Source organism: Takifugu flavidus, chromosome 5, assembly GCF_003711565.1.
Source record: "Takifugu flavidus isolate HTHZ2018 chromosome 5, ASM371156v2, whole genome shotgun sequence".
NCBI lineage: Eukaryota > Metazoa > Chordata > Actinopteri > Tetraodontiformes > Tetraodontidae > Takifugu > Takifugu flavidus.
This window is the reverse complement of record NC_079524.1, coordinates 5,051,669-5,068,432: the sequence shown is the minus strand read 5'-3', so window position 1 is coordinate 5,068,432 and position 16,764 is coordinate 5,051,669. Positions and strand designations below refer to the sequence as shown.

General features: G+C 42.4%; 1 long non-coding RNA gene across 1 annotated transcript in view; it reads left to right on the top strand.

Moving 5' to 3' along the window:
- LOC130526144 (uncharacterized) overlaps positions 1 to 16,591 on the top strand; it is a 41,331-nt gene extending 24,740 nt beyond the window's left edge. The window contains exons 2-4 of the long non-coding RNA XR_008950664.1: positions 14,691 to 14,828; positions 15,382 to 15,527; positions 15,973 to 16,591. This is a non-coding gene — a long non-coding RNA (uncharacterized LOC130526144). The remainder of the gene's footprint in view (positions 1 to 14,690; positions 14,829 to 15,381; positions 15,528 to 15,972) is intronic.
- Positions 16,592 to 16,764: the final 173 nt, after the last annotated feature.

Here is a 16,764-nt window from a genome sequence, read left to right as displayed (position 1 = left end):
ATTTTCAGCACTACAATGTGTTCTGACCCTGACAAAGAAAGTGGCTTTTTTGATGCATGGAATAAAAGAGGCATTTGCATAATGGCCGCTGTTATGCAGCTGCATTCTGTTATGGAAGCTGTCTTGTGACAGGGACAAAAGGGAAGTGCAGGGACAGGACAGAATGAGGGACAGACAGGTTGTACAAAATGGAAGAGAAACACTGAATGATAAGATAATGGCAAGAGTAGGTTTTTCAAAAAGGAAGGGACTTGGGGATGAAGGCAATGAGGAAATGGGTAGGGAAGGAGAGTAATGGAAGAGGATGTGTAAAAGCTAACCAGAGTACATCGAAGCCGGGTACCTCAATTGTGACCAAATTGAGTTTATTTTAATTTATGATTAAGGAAAATCTATAAACAATGAGCACTGAAATTAATTTCACTGTGAAAAAAGTCTTGAATTATGACCTGTTCCCATAAAAAGTTCAATGATGAGGTGAATCTGAACAGACAGTAGAATTGATTATTTCGTGTCAAGGTCAAAGTCGTATTCAAATGTATGGTTTCAATCAGTTGTCAGCCTAAAGACAGAGAAATAAACATCTGCCGTGTGTGTGTGGTCTTGTACTTGCTACATATTAAGTATCGAAATACTCATTCTACTAGCAAAGTGAGGACATTTTGGCTGGTCCTCACAACGTCAAAGGCTTGTTTGAGGGTTAGGACTCAGTTTTAAGTTTGAGGTTGGAAATTAGGGTTGGGGTATTAGTTGTGATGTCCATGAAAGTCCTCACAAACAGAGCGGTACACCTGTGTGTGAGTGTGTGGAGCTTTTGTAAGGGAAATGATGAAGAGGGCAACTTTTGGAATAGTCCGTGCTGAACTCTTAACCTACAAGTAATTTATAATGATAGATTTTACATTTTAGAATTTTTCTGCCCAAAAGAAGTCTCTGCCTTCACCTCCTTTGTACAGGGTGAGCACATTTTTTTCTTTTGTGAACTCGACACAATCCGACAAGTCACTCCAGAGCAAAGGAACAAAGATCTTGTGGAACTGTTTTTGTTCACAGCAGTTCAACAAAAGGGGCCGTTTTGTTAGGTTTTAATTACTGCCGCAGCTAATCCTTTGTCAATACCAGACTAAAAAATGTCTCGCCATTAACATTTTAACTACACATTGACACAACATAATAAATAAGAAACGATCCCAAAAATCCTTTAACTGATGTTAATCAATTGCTGCTCTTGCAGAAGTTCTTTTGCCCTCAAGTCACAGTTGACGGATGTGACTGATCTTCTCACTTAGCAATTTGCTACTCCCCTTTAAATGCACCGTAATTTCTCCTCCACACAGTATAAATAGCACTAACGGCAACATAACAGCTTAATAATAATGGATTGCAGCCGGATTCTGGATTGTTCTGGGGGGGAAATGTGCTATAAGATAAAACAAGTGTGATGGTTCAGCAAAAATAGGAAAGTTTGAAATGCTGTAGGGGAATAATTTGACATAAATAACGCAAAATCTTTCCTTTGACCGAAAGGGGTATTTTTCTTAGTTTCTATACTGTCACGAGTTTCTGTATCAATCAAATCTAACAATCATAATGAAACCACTGAGATCCTTTCAGGGAGGGTTGTTGATAGAAAAGAAAAGATGCTCCAAATAGAAGCTGGTGTTTTGAGGTTTCCACCCTCAATACACACACACATACACATAGAAATAGGATACAGTTCACTTAGCTGTAACTGTAATCATCCCTGAGCATCTTCCGTGTGTGTGTGTGTGTGTGTGTGTGTGTGTAACAGTAAACACGTTCTCCTTGAAATTGCTCTGACATGATCTTTTTATATAGGTAAAATCAATGCCGAGCGCATCCTTTCACCGTCCCTCCTTTCATCTCTCCTTCCATGCGTTGCCTTTCGTTTCATTTTTAAGCTTCCCCCTCAAAGGGGCCTCACTCTCACTCAAGCTCCTCTTTGTCCGTTTCTCTCCCGAGCTCTTCAGCCTTCCCTTCTCCGTGTGGTCCCGGTCCTTTATCGGCATCACCTCTTCATTCCACTCTCTCAATGTCACTCGGCGACTTGTCAGTGACATTGTATTCTGTTGCTGCTAATTAAATTAACAAGATGGCATCTCCTCAATTAAACTGTTCCAGTTATCGTGCCGGTCTCATTCTGAACGAGCGCCGCTTCCTGTTCATTGAAGGTTTTCCTGCGCGCTGGATAATGAATTGGAATGGACTTTAGAGGCTGTGCGATAAGACCTGTTCATCATCTGCAAAAAGGGGGAAAAAAAGGTAAAGTGCAATAAAAACGTTGGCAGCTTTTTACGCTGACTGCTGATCCAGCAGTAAGAGTGAACCCAGTTTGTACCTGTGGAGAGTTACGTAAGGATGGAATGTTGAGAGGTTCAGTGTGACATTATGCTACAATCAGAGATTTTAGCAAGCTTTGTGTGAACAAGTTGCGTGACCTGATAAGACATGTAAAACTCTGTAAAAAATTCTCAATATAATATTAAACTGGGATAAGACGCAACACATGAGAAAACTACAACTATAAGATGTGAAAATCACAAGTTATTCCACATCGTCGTCATCCATTAGTGCTGCTGGGATGCTGTCAGTTTGTTTCTTGGGCTAGTCCACTTCATTTGGGCAGGTGTGAACTCTAAACAAGCCAACTCGGAAAATGAGGGTCCTGATTAGCTTCCTGATTAGTAAGTGAACCCTGGTGAGGCTCACTTACAGAATAAAACCAAAGAGAGGAATGGAACCAAGGAGAAGAAGGGAATCTAAGAGAGGAAGTGAATCAGGCACCAGGATTGTCCCAGACAATGACATGATTACCTTTTTTATATTCCTTTACTCCATCGTAAAAAGTGACACCGGTATTGTAGCCACTAGCTCTCCTAAAACAAACTACAGTTTTGGATCCGGCGCAGCACCGAATAGATGCTTTCATCATCCGAGTAGGGAACGTTTGGAATGGGCCATCCTTCCTTTGAAACCACATTTAAAACAGCAGATTCCATTGTTGCTCTGGTTGTCGTTGAAGCTGCCACTTTTCAACCTTGATTGTCTTTGGCGCCCGTTGGAGCAGACGCCAGCAGCAGTTGCCGGCAGCTGATTAGAATCTGGCACATTCACATGATGATGACTCATGGAAACAAACGTGAGGCGAGGCGGAAGAGGAAGCGGAGGGCAGGACCAAATCATCGGCTTCCATCTCCGTCTCGGCCCGTCTCTTTCCCGACTTTGTCAAAAGACCCACAAATTAAGAGAAACAGCACTAATTAAAACGGGAAACAGATTCTAATTCAGACCTTCACAGGGCCGTGAATGCACCAAGAGGAAAAGGGTAAAAATGATCGGATCTGGGGTTGTCAAAACACGGGCCAATTAAAAAAGTTAATTCGTTAAAACTTGCTCGACTTGTCGCCAGACCTGCAAGATTACAGATTAATCTGCTGTTTATTTCAGCGCACTCTACATTATTTCCCCTCTTTTCTTCCAATCTTCATTCTTTTATAACCGGATAAGGAACACTGGACTTCTTAGCAAGTTAATTTATGGTCTAATTAAAATGTTAAGGAAATGCTGTGCTTGCTGCCCTGGAAGATTCTCTGACAGTTTATAGTTTTCAACAGACATTTTCGTTCACTCTGAAGTGTTTATCAGATTACAGCAGAGAGGGTTTTCTTGTGGTTGGTGCAGTAAATTGGAATGTGAGGGGGAAAAACATAACCTGTGGAATTTTTCGGAACTGTCTGAACACAGTAAGAGTGAAAGGTAGTGGAATTCTTCTTTCTGACAGCTTTAGTGAACAGCGCCAACAAATGAACACAATTGACGAGACGGCACAAATGGACGGCACGACTTTCACAGTAAAGTGGGAAAGTTAGAAAATGGAACTCACGGCATCAGCAGGCTGTGAGTTTATAGATCATAATGGAATATACTTCAAGTTCCAAAACAATATGGAGATCCTGAATTAATAACCAGTCTCTTCAGTACAATTTTCTTTCACTTTCAACTCTAAACAATCCAGTTTACCCTCGCACTCCTCAGTAAAATCCATTTGTGTTGAGCCGTGCAAACAAAGCAGTTGCACATTTTACACATTGTTTTCATTTCACTGGTCTAGAATGGAGCTTTGCTGCCATCCCAACAGATCATCTGCACCATTTAGCATCAGTTTGACAGATGGAGGGTTGAGATTTACAGATTCACATATTTAGATATTAATATAGGGGCTCTTAGACACAGCTGCATTACGTTGGTGTCGGCCTGTTGGAATCCTGTTCAATCCTGCCTTGTAATTGGTCAGTCTGCTGGGAAGGAAAGCACTGTTAAAAGAACTCCATCTCCATCCTGCTGTCTTATTTTAGAAAGAGTGATCCATCAACCACCAAGGAAGCCTCACATTACACATATAATGAGCAGTGAAACACTGCGTCCTTCCGATCGCCTTTTCCAGTCCTCGTACCCGCCAACGCGTCATTTCAGCCATCTGAAGTGCGCAGGAGACTCTCAGCCACTCGTACCTGAGAGGGTGAGGCTCTCTGCAGGTAACAGTGCTGAAGAGGCCTCCTTCCATCAGGTGCACGTGAGGTGGAGCGGAGCACGCCAACACGCTAACAGCAGTTATACCTGTCACACAAGGGAAGGTCAAGAAATGTGTGTCTGTGAAAGAGAGTCTTAAAGATAAGAAAACCTCTCCTTGGTGTTTTTCCTCATTTCACTCTCGGGCCACTGAGATTAATTTATTTTATGCAAATTTGATTTCTGTTATTTTTTTAACATTTTCATTCATTTGCATTCTCTCTTTTGTGTTTTACCCATTCGCCTCGTGGAACTCTCTGTTACAGGTTACTGGTTTCTCATTTTTCTTCTCTGTTTGTTCTCCGGATCCCAAATGCGCAGCGATGAAGTAACAAAAAGTGGAACCGAAAAACTATCACTTGCACTACAGATGGAGGGGTTTTTTCAGGGTTTTTTTTTTTTTTTTACACTGGGCTGCAAAAGAGGCACAGCCAGAGCTGTCCGTGCATGAAAACAAAGATGGAGGTGTGCTTGTTGGTTATATTGTGAAACTTTTATACACTTTTAATTGTTTGATTAACAATCCCTGCAATGCAGCCAGTTTAGAAGCACAAGAGGCTGCAAACAAACGTGCTATTAATTCACAAATGACTCGCAGAGATTTGTGCCGACTGCTGACATAACCTAGCTTACAGACAGGCAAGTCTGAGGTTTGATTTCTGCGTCAAAGTAAACATCCCCGTCAAAGTCTCTCTGGGAGGAAGAAAGCTTTGTGTTTTTAAAATCCCGACCTTGCAACCTTAATTCTTAAACCTGTTGACATGAAGCTTCGAGATCAGGTTGCTCACACACACACTGAAGACATCAAAGTCAAAGACAACAATGGCTGCTGTCCTCAATGAAATGACACCTTATGCGCCCACTGAACAAAAGCCATTCATGGATTAAATGGAAATACGAAGGTCCAGATCTGAAATGCCAGTTTGGTCATGTTGGAGTGATTTTGTTTAAAAGGTTTACATTTGTGATTTGATGTTGTATAAACCAGGGTAATCCTGGTAATCATCTGAGGTCGGCTGCTGTTAATGATCCTTTAGATCGGACATCCTACTACTTCTATTTGCGCTTGTTTCAGTTGGACTCAGAATGTTTGTATTTGCAAGTTCTGGATGTAGTGTTTTTTGAGTAACGCCAGATTTTCAGTCACGACATAGAAGAAACAATTGTGGTTGTTCTGGTGTGCCAATTAATGATCATCGACACAAAAATACATAAATAATTCACAGTATCAGATCATTGATTGATGGAAAATTGGTGGAAATGTTAAGAATTCTTTTCCAGCCTCACATCTCTCTCTGACCTGGTAGAGAGAAGGTAACATGAAGTGGGTTGAAACAGGAATGCATTAGCATACTGGCAAGCATGACAACACCTGAAGTCAGGAGGGAGTATCGGCGCTGAGCTTAAATATGAGTGCATCCACTGATCACGTAATCCACAACTTCATCCAACCTCAAGCTCATCCCTACTTCCAACCCACTGAAACTTACTGTCACTGGCCATTCACTCATCGGGCACATGTAAATATAATATAATCTACATACAGTGAGAACTAATTAAGTCATTATTTCTCTTGCACTTGTAGATGATTTCATTATAACTATCTTCCGTTAAAAAAAAAATGGACAAAAAGGCAACTTTTCCTTTTGCGAACTTCTAAATGTTAGCATTTGGTTGTCGAAGACCCCTTTTGAGGAAATCTTCTTTGTTATTTAAAGAGTTTTACTTGAAAATGCCATCTTGTTAAATGCCAGAAAAACAACCAGTGGGCAGCAAATATGTTTATGTGGAGACAGGTTGGTGAAGCTAACACCAGAGGACAGAACTTTCACCTGCTCGGGTCGCCATGCTGACTTAAACACACAAAGAGCTCCTGAATTCACACAGGCTGCAGTTTAAATGAAGCAGTTGCCATTCAGCACTCGTGCTCCTGCCAAGTCACAAGAGCGTAATTACCAGGCACAGCGGGAAGCGTCGTTTCTCTTTGAGACACACTGCAGATCTGCATTTCAAGAAAGTGGAGATGCGCCAGTGAGGAAATTGTCATTAAGTGTGCATCCAAAAAGTTTCGAGGGCTCCTACTTGGGCCTGCGAGGGAAATGGAACTTGATATGGCCAAGTGGTTCCTGCTAGCGCCTGTTTGAGTGATGAGGAGATGGAGAAGGGAGGGTAAAAGAGGAAACGGGAAAGGATTTAGTCCAAAACGATCACAGAAACGATCTCCTCACCCACCCTCTCTCCAGCTCATGTGATGTAAGTCAGAACTCAAGGCCAAGAACATTATACCCTGCTGCAGACAGGTGAACCTTGTGAATGTCAATGAGAAATCAATATCTGATGAGCTGCGCTAAAAGAAAGTAAGATATAAATGTCCTGAGGATCTCATAGAAACGTGTTTAGTGACTCATTCCGGTGTATTGAAAATATCCTTTTCAGTTTCTGTGATTACGTTCAGAGTGTGTGTCAGACTGTGATATATTAGATTTCTTTGGAAGAAAAGGCGTGCGCTAGCAGCTGTCAAATCAGCGCTTCAGCTCGAGCATTTATTCAGACATGTATATGTTATATGCCGGCAAAGTGACAAGCCACAAATGGTCTTCTATTTCCATTTACAAGCGTACCTTCACTGCACTTCTGTCTGCTTCGCTCAGGTGTGAGATTGCAGGGATTGCTGTGTGGCGATCCAATTGGGGGTATCAGTCTGCAAGCCTGCGCAGTTAGACGGTATCTTATCTTCTAGCTCCTCTGTCTCCAGATGTGTGCATTTCACTTTGAGCACTTTAGGCTAAAACTTTATTAGGCTCTGAAGAAAAATAGAAGAAAAAAAGATCTTTTGTTCAAAAGGCATCATGGACTGATTTGGGGGTCACCAGTGGATTTGGTGGTGACTTAGCACAACACCCTTTATGTAGAATTCTATTCCAAATTTGCTTTAATAAAGAAGGAAATTTTAATTCATAGACAGAAAAATGAGCCAGGGACGTTCAGGTCCAAGTCAACAACACTTTACGCCACATTAGAAGAAAAATCTAATGCAAGAGTGACAATTGTTCCATGAGTGATGATGTCTGTGAAGGTTCTCAGTCATCCAGGTCATGGTAATCCTGGTGGTTGGACTGTTTGAGTTTCTTGAAGATGTTTCACCCCTCATCCAAGAGGCTTCATCAATTCTTCATCAGGGAATCTTAAAGCCTCTTCAAGAAACTCAGACAGTGAAGTTTTTATGATTGAACCACCAGAATTATGAGTGACAATCAGTGTCGAACCCAGTAGAAAACTAGAATGACATCAGCAAAGCTCTGGAAAACTACATTTTGGAGGACTTTGTGAAGTCGTCAAAATCGGTGGCCCCAATTCACAAAAAACATAAATGCACAGACAATGTACTTAGATGGGATCAGAACACACTCACACACATCAAATCATCCAAAACTGCATTACCCACCCACCCACTCACTCACCTCTCTTATTTAAAGCACTCCCATTTATGCTCAGAGACTTTTCTCCTGGTCTTTTATTATAAATACGGCACGTTTTCAAGGTCTTATATTAAGGTTTTTATTTTCTGAGAAAAACGTCTCTTACTGAAGAAGACCTTTGTATTTTCTGGATGCAATCAAAGAGCCTGCTAGCATACCTTCTAATATAGATCTACATGAAAAGATGAGCCTTCCTTGGCTTTACCACGCTCCACAAAATATAAACTAGCCTAGCTCTGGCTACACGCAGGGCTTTCCTCGATGCTCCTCTGCAAACTACTACAAAATAAATCAAGTTAATTCATTCCTTATCTCATTACGGATGTGTCAGCCCCATCAGCATGGTCTAAAATATGGAAACCACCATAATTTATAGAAATGATTCTGCTCTGCACTGGAGCGCCACAGCACAAAGATAAATCTCTAATATTGACTCAACAAAAACAAACTTGGGCTTCGACGTCTGTTAATGTCTGGATCACACATTTGGGACGCGACATGTAACTGATGTTTCGGATGATGAATTCAAGTAATGCTGCTGTCGAGTTACTAAACTCTGCTGCGTGTGCGTGTGTGTGTGTGTGTGTGTGTGTGTGCTTCTTTCCCTCTTCAGTGTTACAACCCAGTGACTGACTGATTGGGTCTCTGATTGGATCCCGATTGCCAGTACATGGAACATTAGCTTTGTGATTGGTGGATGGACACAAAAGGTCTTTTCTCTGACACATCACATTTTAAACTGACCGCAAGAAAAAAAATATCGATTTTTGTAGCAATTGAACTTCTTTTTTTTTTACTTTTCTGGACATTAGAAAAGACCCAATCCCACATTTCACCATTTTTTTATTATTATTTTTCCAGAAGTTCTTGAAATTGAACTTTATTTACTTCACCCTCAACACATGAACGGATCCACTGAGACCAAACGAATCATTGCTTCTTTGGCCACTTAATGTCCAGGCCCAGAAGCAATCCGCCACATCTTGGCATTTGGCAAAGCCCAGATAACGCGATATAACTCACAATACTCTTAATGATGCCATTTGCAAAAGAGATTAGTTGTAAATGAACTAATCACTCGCAAGTTGCACATTGCCACAGGGAGGCGAGAAAAAAATGGTTGAATTTGTAAGCAGTTATGATGATGAAGAGCGACTGACAGTCATGCAGTAAGAGAGAGATTCGAAGTTGTGTTTACTCGGCTGTTTTATGTCTTTCTGCTTCGATGGAATAACTTTCGCAGCACTTAAATGAGTTTGGAGCCTTGGGCGCTTTAGATTGATGTAAATGTGGGCTGAGGGGCAACTTTTAAAATGTTCTTTATTGGAGGGGGCTCGTCGGTGTATTTCCAGACCAAAGTGACGTCGTTCTCTGGTTTAATTAAGGAAACTGTAACCAGAGCACTGACTAGATTAGAATTTATGTGATTGTTGGATTTGAGACGATCATCTGGAGTTTTGCTCTTTCCAGCTTTCATATTCCGATCGATATGCAGACAGTGTTCTTCAGGGACAACCATGCACCATGTCTGAGGATCCAGCCTGCATGGTCCTAGATTTGAGGGGGTTTTCCCACCATGAACTTTCAAGTCATTTATTTATTTATATTGTTTGTTTTGCTTGTTTGTTTGTTTGAAAACCTAGAGGAGGAGAGGAGGGAAAGAGGAGAGGAGGGGGGATAGAGGAGAGGAGAAGCAGGAGGGGAGAGGAGAGGGGAAAAGAGGAGAGAAGGAAGAGGAGAGGAGAAGGAAGAGGGGAGGAGAGGAGAACCTTGTCAATGAGTCCACCCACACAGCAGAATATTCAATAAGCATTGATAACATTAAAAAAGATGCATTCACTAGATGCACACATCTGGTGACATTTGTGTGCTTGTATACAACTGTCACCTGCCCATGCACTTTCCGAAGTTATCCCATAATCTCTACCTAATGAAATTCCTCCATGAGCTTTAGAGAGTCAAATCTCAGCAGAATGGCAGGCTGTAAGTGTGTGTTACCCCGCAGTCATTACAGTTTCTCATTCCTGCCGCTGTAGCGGGTCCCTGCTGGCCTGCTGGAATTTACATTGATTCTGTATGCAGCGCTGCCGTGTGTCCTGTTTGTTTTATCGTCCAAGCGAGGCCATTATTAAAACAGGAATCGCTCTGATGTATTTTCTGATCGTATACTAAAAGATTGCAGGCGTGATGAATCATAAAATCTGCTGCACCGTGTGTGGCTGCTGTAGAATTACAAATTAGGTGCCGTTCAGGGGATAAATGGAACGAAGAAATTCAGTTTAAGCTTAAGGACATCATCTAGAAGATTCTCATCTAAAGTTTTGCATGAGTGCTTTAACTTTGAGGTTGTGATTGGTTGATACTTACCGTAATTTCCGGACCATAGAGCGCACCTGATTATAAGCCGCATAATCTAATTTTAGAAAGAAAATCAATTTTGTACTTATACAAGCCGCACTGGATATTAAGTCTACCAGAATGTTTTCAAGCTCGGGCCACCTGCGATGTTTACGTCTAAAAGCTTTTGTCGTCTTTTTGCTTTGGATCAGTTCTTCAGGCGGGCGTCTCCACCTTCTCGCCATTGATTACCGTAATGCCAAGATTACGCAGCTCAATTTCCTTCTTCAACCACCAGAGTGATCGCTTTTAACTTAAAAGCTGCATCATATGCTTTTCTTCTAGTATTTTCCATGTTGATGGGGGTTCGTAAAAATGACTGATTCACAATAGTTGTGATAGTGCGCCACGAAAAAAAACATAAATAAGCCGCACCGTAGAATAAGCCGCAGTGTTAAAAGTGTAGAAAAAAAGTAGTGGCTTATAGTCCGGAAATTATGGTAGTTTTTTTTTTATGATTTGTTTCTTAGACAAGGGTACACACTCCACTGATGTGAATCTGTAAATGTCACTTTATTTTGGAACATTTCAGAGGCGCCTGATTTACTTCAGCAGGCTGGAAAATCTGCCAACGCAGACGCGTCACCGGTGAGATTAAAGTAAATCAAGCGCCGCGGTTTCTGCTGTGTTTGCTGTAGGATCAAGTGGCAGCAAGGCCCAAAGTGCTGCGCGCTTGTTTTCATCTTTGTGTGCTTGCAGTGCACCCACGGTGTCGCAAGTCTGAGATCAGAACCTCCTGCGTGTCTCCCACCACTCGCTACTGAAAAGCAAACCGCACCACCGTGAAGCCGCTAAATAATCTCTCAGAAATTGACCTGTTTTGGTTATGCAAGGCCTCTGTAAAGACCCTCGTCCCCTCACCCCGGCTTGAGAGAGGCTCCAAACTAAATGACAAATCCGCATCCCCTCCAATCGCGTCGTGTTTCGGCTCAGAGACCGAATTTCATTCTCAAACAATGCCGAGGTCTTTCATCAACCTTTACAGTAGCCGGGGCACATAAAGAGCTTGTGATTGGTCACAGTGAGTGAGTGCATCACTGCGTGTGTGCGTGCACGTGCGTGTTTTTGCAATATAGCTCAGTAAAAGCTCTCTACTACCCTCAAGTGGTCAAAATACTATAAAGGTGCATTGTACATGCAAGGTATACGCCGTGTGTGTGTGTGTGTGTGTGTGTGTGTGTGTGTGTGTGTGTGTGTCTCCTGTGTGTTTTCATGTTGGCACCTATCTGTATTTGGATGTTACTTACTTCTGCTCCACTGCACATGTTTGTGCGTCACGCTTGCTTGCATGTCTCTGTGTGTGTAGTTGTGAGCGAGTGTGCGCGCACGCATGTGTGTATTTGCTATTTAAACTAAAGATTAGTGGATGGGGAGAGAGCAACAACAAAACAAATACACCAACAGTGGTGCAGAGGTGGACGTGGTAAAGGTGGGAAATGGAGGAAAGAAGGGAGGAAGCGTAAGTGGGGGGGGGGGCAGAGAACAGCATCTTTTGAGGAAAAGCAGAACGACAAAAGATTTGAAAATAATCAACCTGGATTCACCCAATTCTTGCATAAAACAAGGCAATTTGATCTCCATTTAAATCAATCACCTTAAATTTATTGATGTTGCATCAACAGGCTGAACCCAATTGCAGTAAATATTCTGGACCCACTCTGTTGGAGATACTGGTACCAGTATAAAAGCACTAACAGGAGCTGTCGGACCCTTAAGAGTTGTCTGGTTTCACTTTGTGGGGGAATTCTACACGCGCAGTTAGTTAAATGTTTGCATCCATAAGCAGCAGCTGCTGACCCGAGAGAGGAGGTGTGATCCTCAAGAGAGAGGGAAAGACTGGATGGATGGATGGATGGATGGATGGATGGATGGATGGATGGATGGATGGATGAGACAGGCTGCAGAGGTGGTGAACCATTCATGTGGAACTCATCTCTCTCTATTGTTGACACACTGTGACCTGGATGCACACACGCACGCGCGTGCACTCACACGCGCACACACACACACACACACACACACACATGCACACACAGCTTGGTGAACCAGTTGAACTCAGCCAAAAACTGTGGAAACTAAAGTGATTGCTACAATTGTCTGTATAATGACTAATTTCAATATTTTTCAACCCTCACTCAATCGAGTGGTGATGTGAAGCCCTCAGAACGTCTCTCTGATGTTTTGAACACATTCTCAACCAGATTCAATTATGTATGTTTGAAAACACTGATGAAATAATTTTTAAAAAATTGTAATGTTGTTCCATTTAACAAGGCAATCTTGGTTCTGGGAGGCGCACGCAGTCCGAATATGGCTCCGAATATTGCCAACAATCACTCTCAACGCCTGCGTTGATCAAGGTGTAATATTAAATCTACTTAGTCAAACAAGGTCAGATTTCTTTTCTTTGAATGAATCCATCAGCTGATATTCAAGTTAATTGTTAATTAGTTTCCTGGACCAGGCTGAATCTTAACGGTACGCTTCCCTTGTTTTCATTTAGCTTTCCATTCCCACAACAATAAAAAGAAAAATTTGACTGTGATTAATGCTGAATAATTTGTTGTCTATATTTTAATCATTGGACAGCCCTGGATTATATAGCACATTAATGAGCCGCCTGAAGCACGGCCAGGGGCGCCGTTGTAGATGTGCTCCATGTCACAGTCTCACCCTTCTATATACCCCCACCCCACCCCACCCCCAGGAGGGAAACATATTAATAAATAAGGCAGGTTCAGACAAAATATATGTGCGGTCACTGTTTCTTTGGCACATCGGCCGGTGCTTCAGCAGTTAATCCCTGATTAAAACTGCAAGAGTTTCCCTGGTGAATAAACACTGTCGAGTGTGGATGTTTTTTAAAGTCTGAAAAATACAAAACATGAACACAAACGTTCGGTATGAAGTCCAACTTTAGGTGATGATGTAAAACATCTTTAATAGGGCATCCCAGCAACAGACATCTCTATCTCTCAATCTCTCGCCCTCTATTTCCCACACACACACAGAGACACACACACACTCGCTTAGAGCCTATTCAGAAAAGACTTTTAAAGGTTTCAGAGTGTAGCAGCACTTACACAGATTACCTCTGTTTCTTCACTATAAAGGTTCACTCATCCCCACCCCCGCAACCCCCCAACCCCCGCCCACAGACAGTCAATCTACTCTGTAACATTCAATTACCTGTAATATTCACTATACAGGCCTAATGCAAGCACACACACAAGGATGCCAATCGATACAGCAAGCTAAGTGTAATTGAATGATTTTGTGTTTGTGTGTGTGTGTGTGTGTGTGTTTGTATTTGTTACATATCGAGTACCACATTCTGCACTCTACAAAGTGAGGACATTGGTGGGAAGTGAGGACATTTAACCCCCCCATACCCTGGGAGATTTTCTTTGTCAGTTCTTGGTTACTGTTTCTATGTTCTCGATAAAAAATCATGGCGGTTGTTCCAAAAATACTTTGCCATGGTTGGCTAGGTTCCTACCGGTTGCAACCCACAGCCGACTGTTTGGAAGCAACTCGATGGGACGCTTCTGCTTCCTGGTCGATCGTGCGGGTCTGCTCGCTGTGCACATGCTCTCGGACATGAGGTCAAAACTGAGCGACCTGGGGCTGTTATTGTGACTTCATTCAGAGTTCTCTACCCCAATTTTAATCGAGCTAAGGCGTCCACATGCATATACAAACGATGGGATTGAGCTTTCTCCTTCACATTTCTCTCTCTCTCTGCCTTTCGAACTGCAGCGAGTGGGTTGTTGCAGCAACGAGACACACATTTCCGTTTCATTTAGGGTTGAGCCAAGGACCATAGACCACAAACAACCATGGCTAAGCAAGGCCAACGTGTTGACATATTCCGATTAAACACAATGCACAAAACACTTTGTGACGCGTACTCGAAGCTCAGGGCTGGAATAAAGCTTTGTCTTGTGAAAACTTCAGTGCAGCTAATCACGGGAAAAATAGGGCATAAAGTGACTGCAGCCACAAAACAGAAGAACTGCCAGCTGTGGTTGTTTACTCACATAATGTCAAGGTAGTGAAGGCAGACACAAAAACCCCTCAGTTTATTCTCTTGTTTGTTTGCTAAGCCCAAAGGCGCGGTAGTTCGGCATTACACCTGGATCCAGTTTAAAGCCTGCAGTGTGTTCCTGCCCGGTTCCTCGTCTTGTTGAACAGCTTTGGCTTTATTACTTTTCTTATGAACAGATGGAGAAAAAATGCAACCGGAGAGCTGCTGAATTAGCAGGCGGTGTGACAGGACAAGGGGGCTACAGAGGGGGGAGCGAATGCGGAGTGATGAGCGATCAGGATGGGAAATTCAAGAGGAGAGCGTGATACCAGAAGGTTTGAGCTTGAGTCCCTTCGGAAAACAAATGCAGGAAGGTGAAGAAATTGGCTCAGCTTTGTTTATATACCCTCCAACACACGTTACACGGAGGCTTCAGGTATGATTTAGCATGCATTGGTGACCTGTTACCTGAGGGTATCTGTTCGCCTGTGCACAATTTATTAGTTTGAAAGTGATGTGGTTGTAGGGTTCTTGGAATAAAACATGGAGGAAGTCAAACTGTTTTAAATGATAACCAGCTCATTTAAGAAGCTAAATAAGTTCTCCAAAGACTAACTTGAATCCGACTTCTTTTCACAACTAAATATACTTTTGATGCAAATCAATCATCTTGTGTGAATCTTAAACATGGTATGTTTACATTTGCACAGCATTCTACAGAGCTTTTTTTGGTTAATTTATTCATTAATTTAATGCCTTGTTCAAAAATCCAAAGATTGAGGTAAGGGTTTGTACAAAAATATACCTTAGGCCTGTCATTATTATAAGCATTATTTTTCTCATACTCAGAATTCTCCCCTGTTTGTACATCAAATGTGCCATTTGCAGAATGGAAAATGGGAATAATAAGAATGCGATTGCACTGTGAAGGGCACCGCAACAGAAGAGAACCTGATGTATCCCCGCTCTTCTGAGAGGAGCGCCGCGACTCCTCACTCCAAGCTGTGAAGTCTGTTTACATCAACAGCCACGAGGTAATTATGAAACTGGTTTATTTTCTGAAAGCTCAGCTGTATTGTTCCCAGTTTGAAGCGTGCAGATGTGACTTCAAGCAAAACAGTGACAGATGTTTGGTACCCTCACCCATGTGGGAAGTGTGTTCCTGCCTTCGGAAAATTCGAAGATTGACGGCCCTGCGGTCATTGATGCAACCTGAACTCTTCGGTGCACAATTATTCATCCAGTCTGTAAATTACAGTCTTCCGTTAGCAGCAGCCACAAGGTTTCACGCGTAGCCGGAACAATTTTACACGTTAAATGCTTTTAAGCCCACGTCGACCTGTCAATCCATACAAAAGTTTGTTCCAGATAATTCTGGGAAATGTTGTGTCTGTTTGTCACCTTTCTGACTTTAAAAAAAACAAACCTGGGACCAAAAAGATGGTTTGCTCACATATATGCAACTGTCTGTGATTGCAGCTGAATGCTGTTCCTGCCTCCCCTGATTAGAACTGGGGCTCCGATACTGGTTGGATGTCTTGTTCCAGTCATCTGTCAGCACAAGTGTCCACCATGTTTCTTCTATTGTGGAACAACTTCAGTCTGTGGCCTTGGGATTTTTAAATGGCCATAAAAATCCGATCGTTATCCGATCTTAATCAGGCTATTTGTGTAAACACCTAATGTAATATGTTCTTTTAGGTATCAGCAGTAATCTAATTATGAGAACGTAGATTTCCATACTTGGATTTCTCTCCAAAAGCCGGATGCCGTCGTGCACGTGGACTATTATTTGGTTCTTTCCATCTGTGCATGTGAAAACGGAAGTGATGTGGTAGCGATTAGGGTGGAAAACGACAAACATGGAGAAGAAACGGAGGGCAGCAGCAGGGAGCAGCTTATTCAGCAGCTCTATTAGCTCTAGATTTGTGTCAAGTTGTGATCACCCTGTGTAACGTTGTAATGTAGAATAATACCTTAAACCAGCATCGAGACCCCCACAGCAAGGATGAAGAGAGAGAAGCAGTCGGAGAAAAGAGAATGTCTGCTCGGTCCAAATGCAGACTGGTCCTGCTCCTTTCAGGAGTAGCAAGAGGCAGAAGAAGAGAGGAGGAGGAGGAGGGAGGGAGGGACAGATGAATGAAGAGGGGGGGGACTGAAACGAGAGGGCATGAGATGACGGGCCGGCTGAATTGATCAAAGTGTGAATATTCACAGAAACTCTCCTCTCTGAGATTGAACTGTAATTACTCACAACAGCTGCTCAATGAG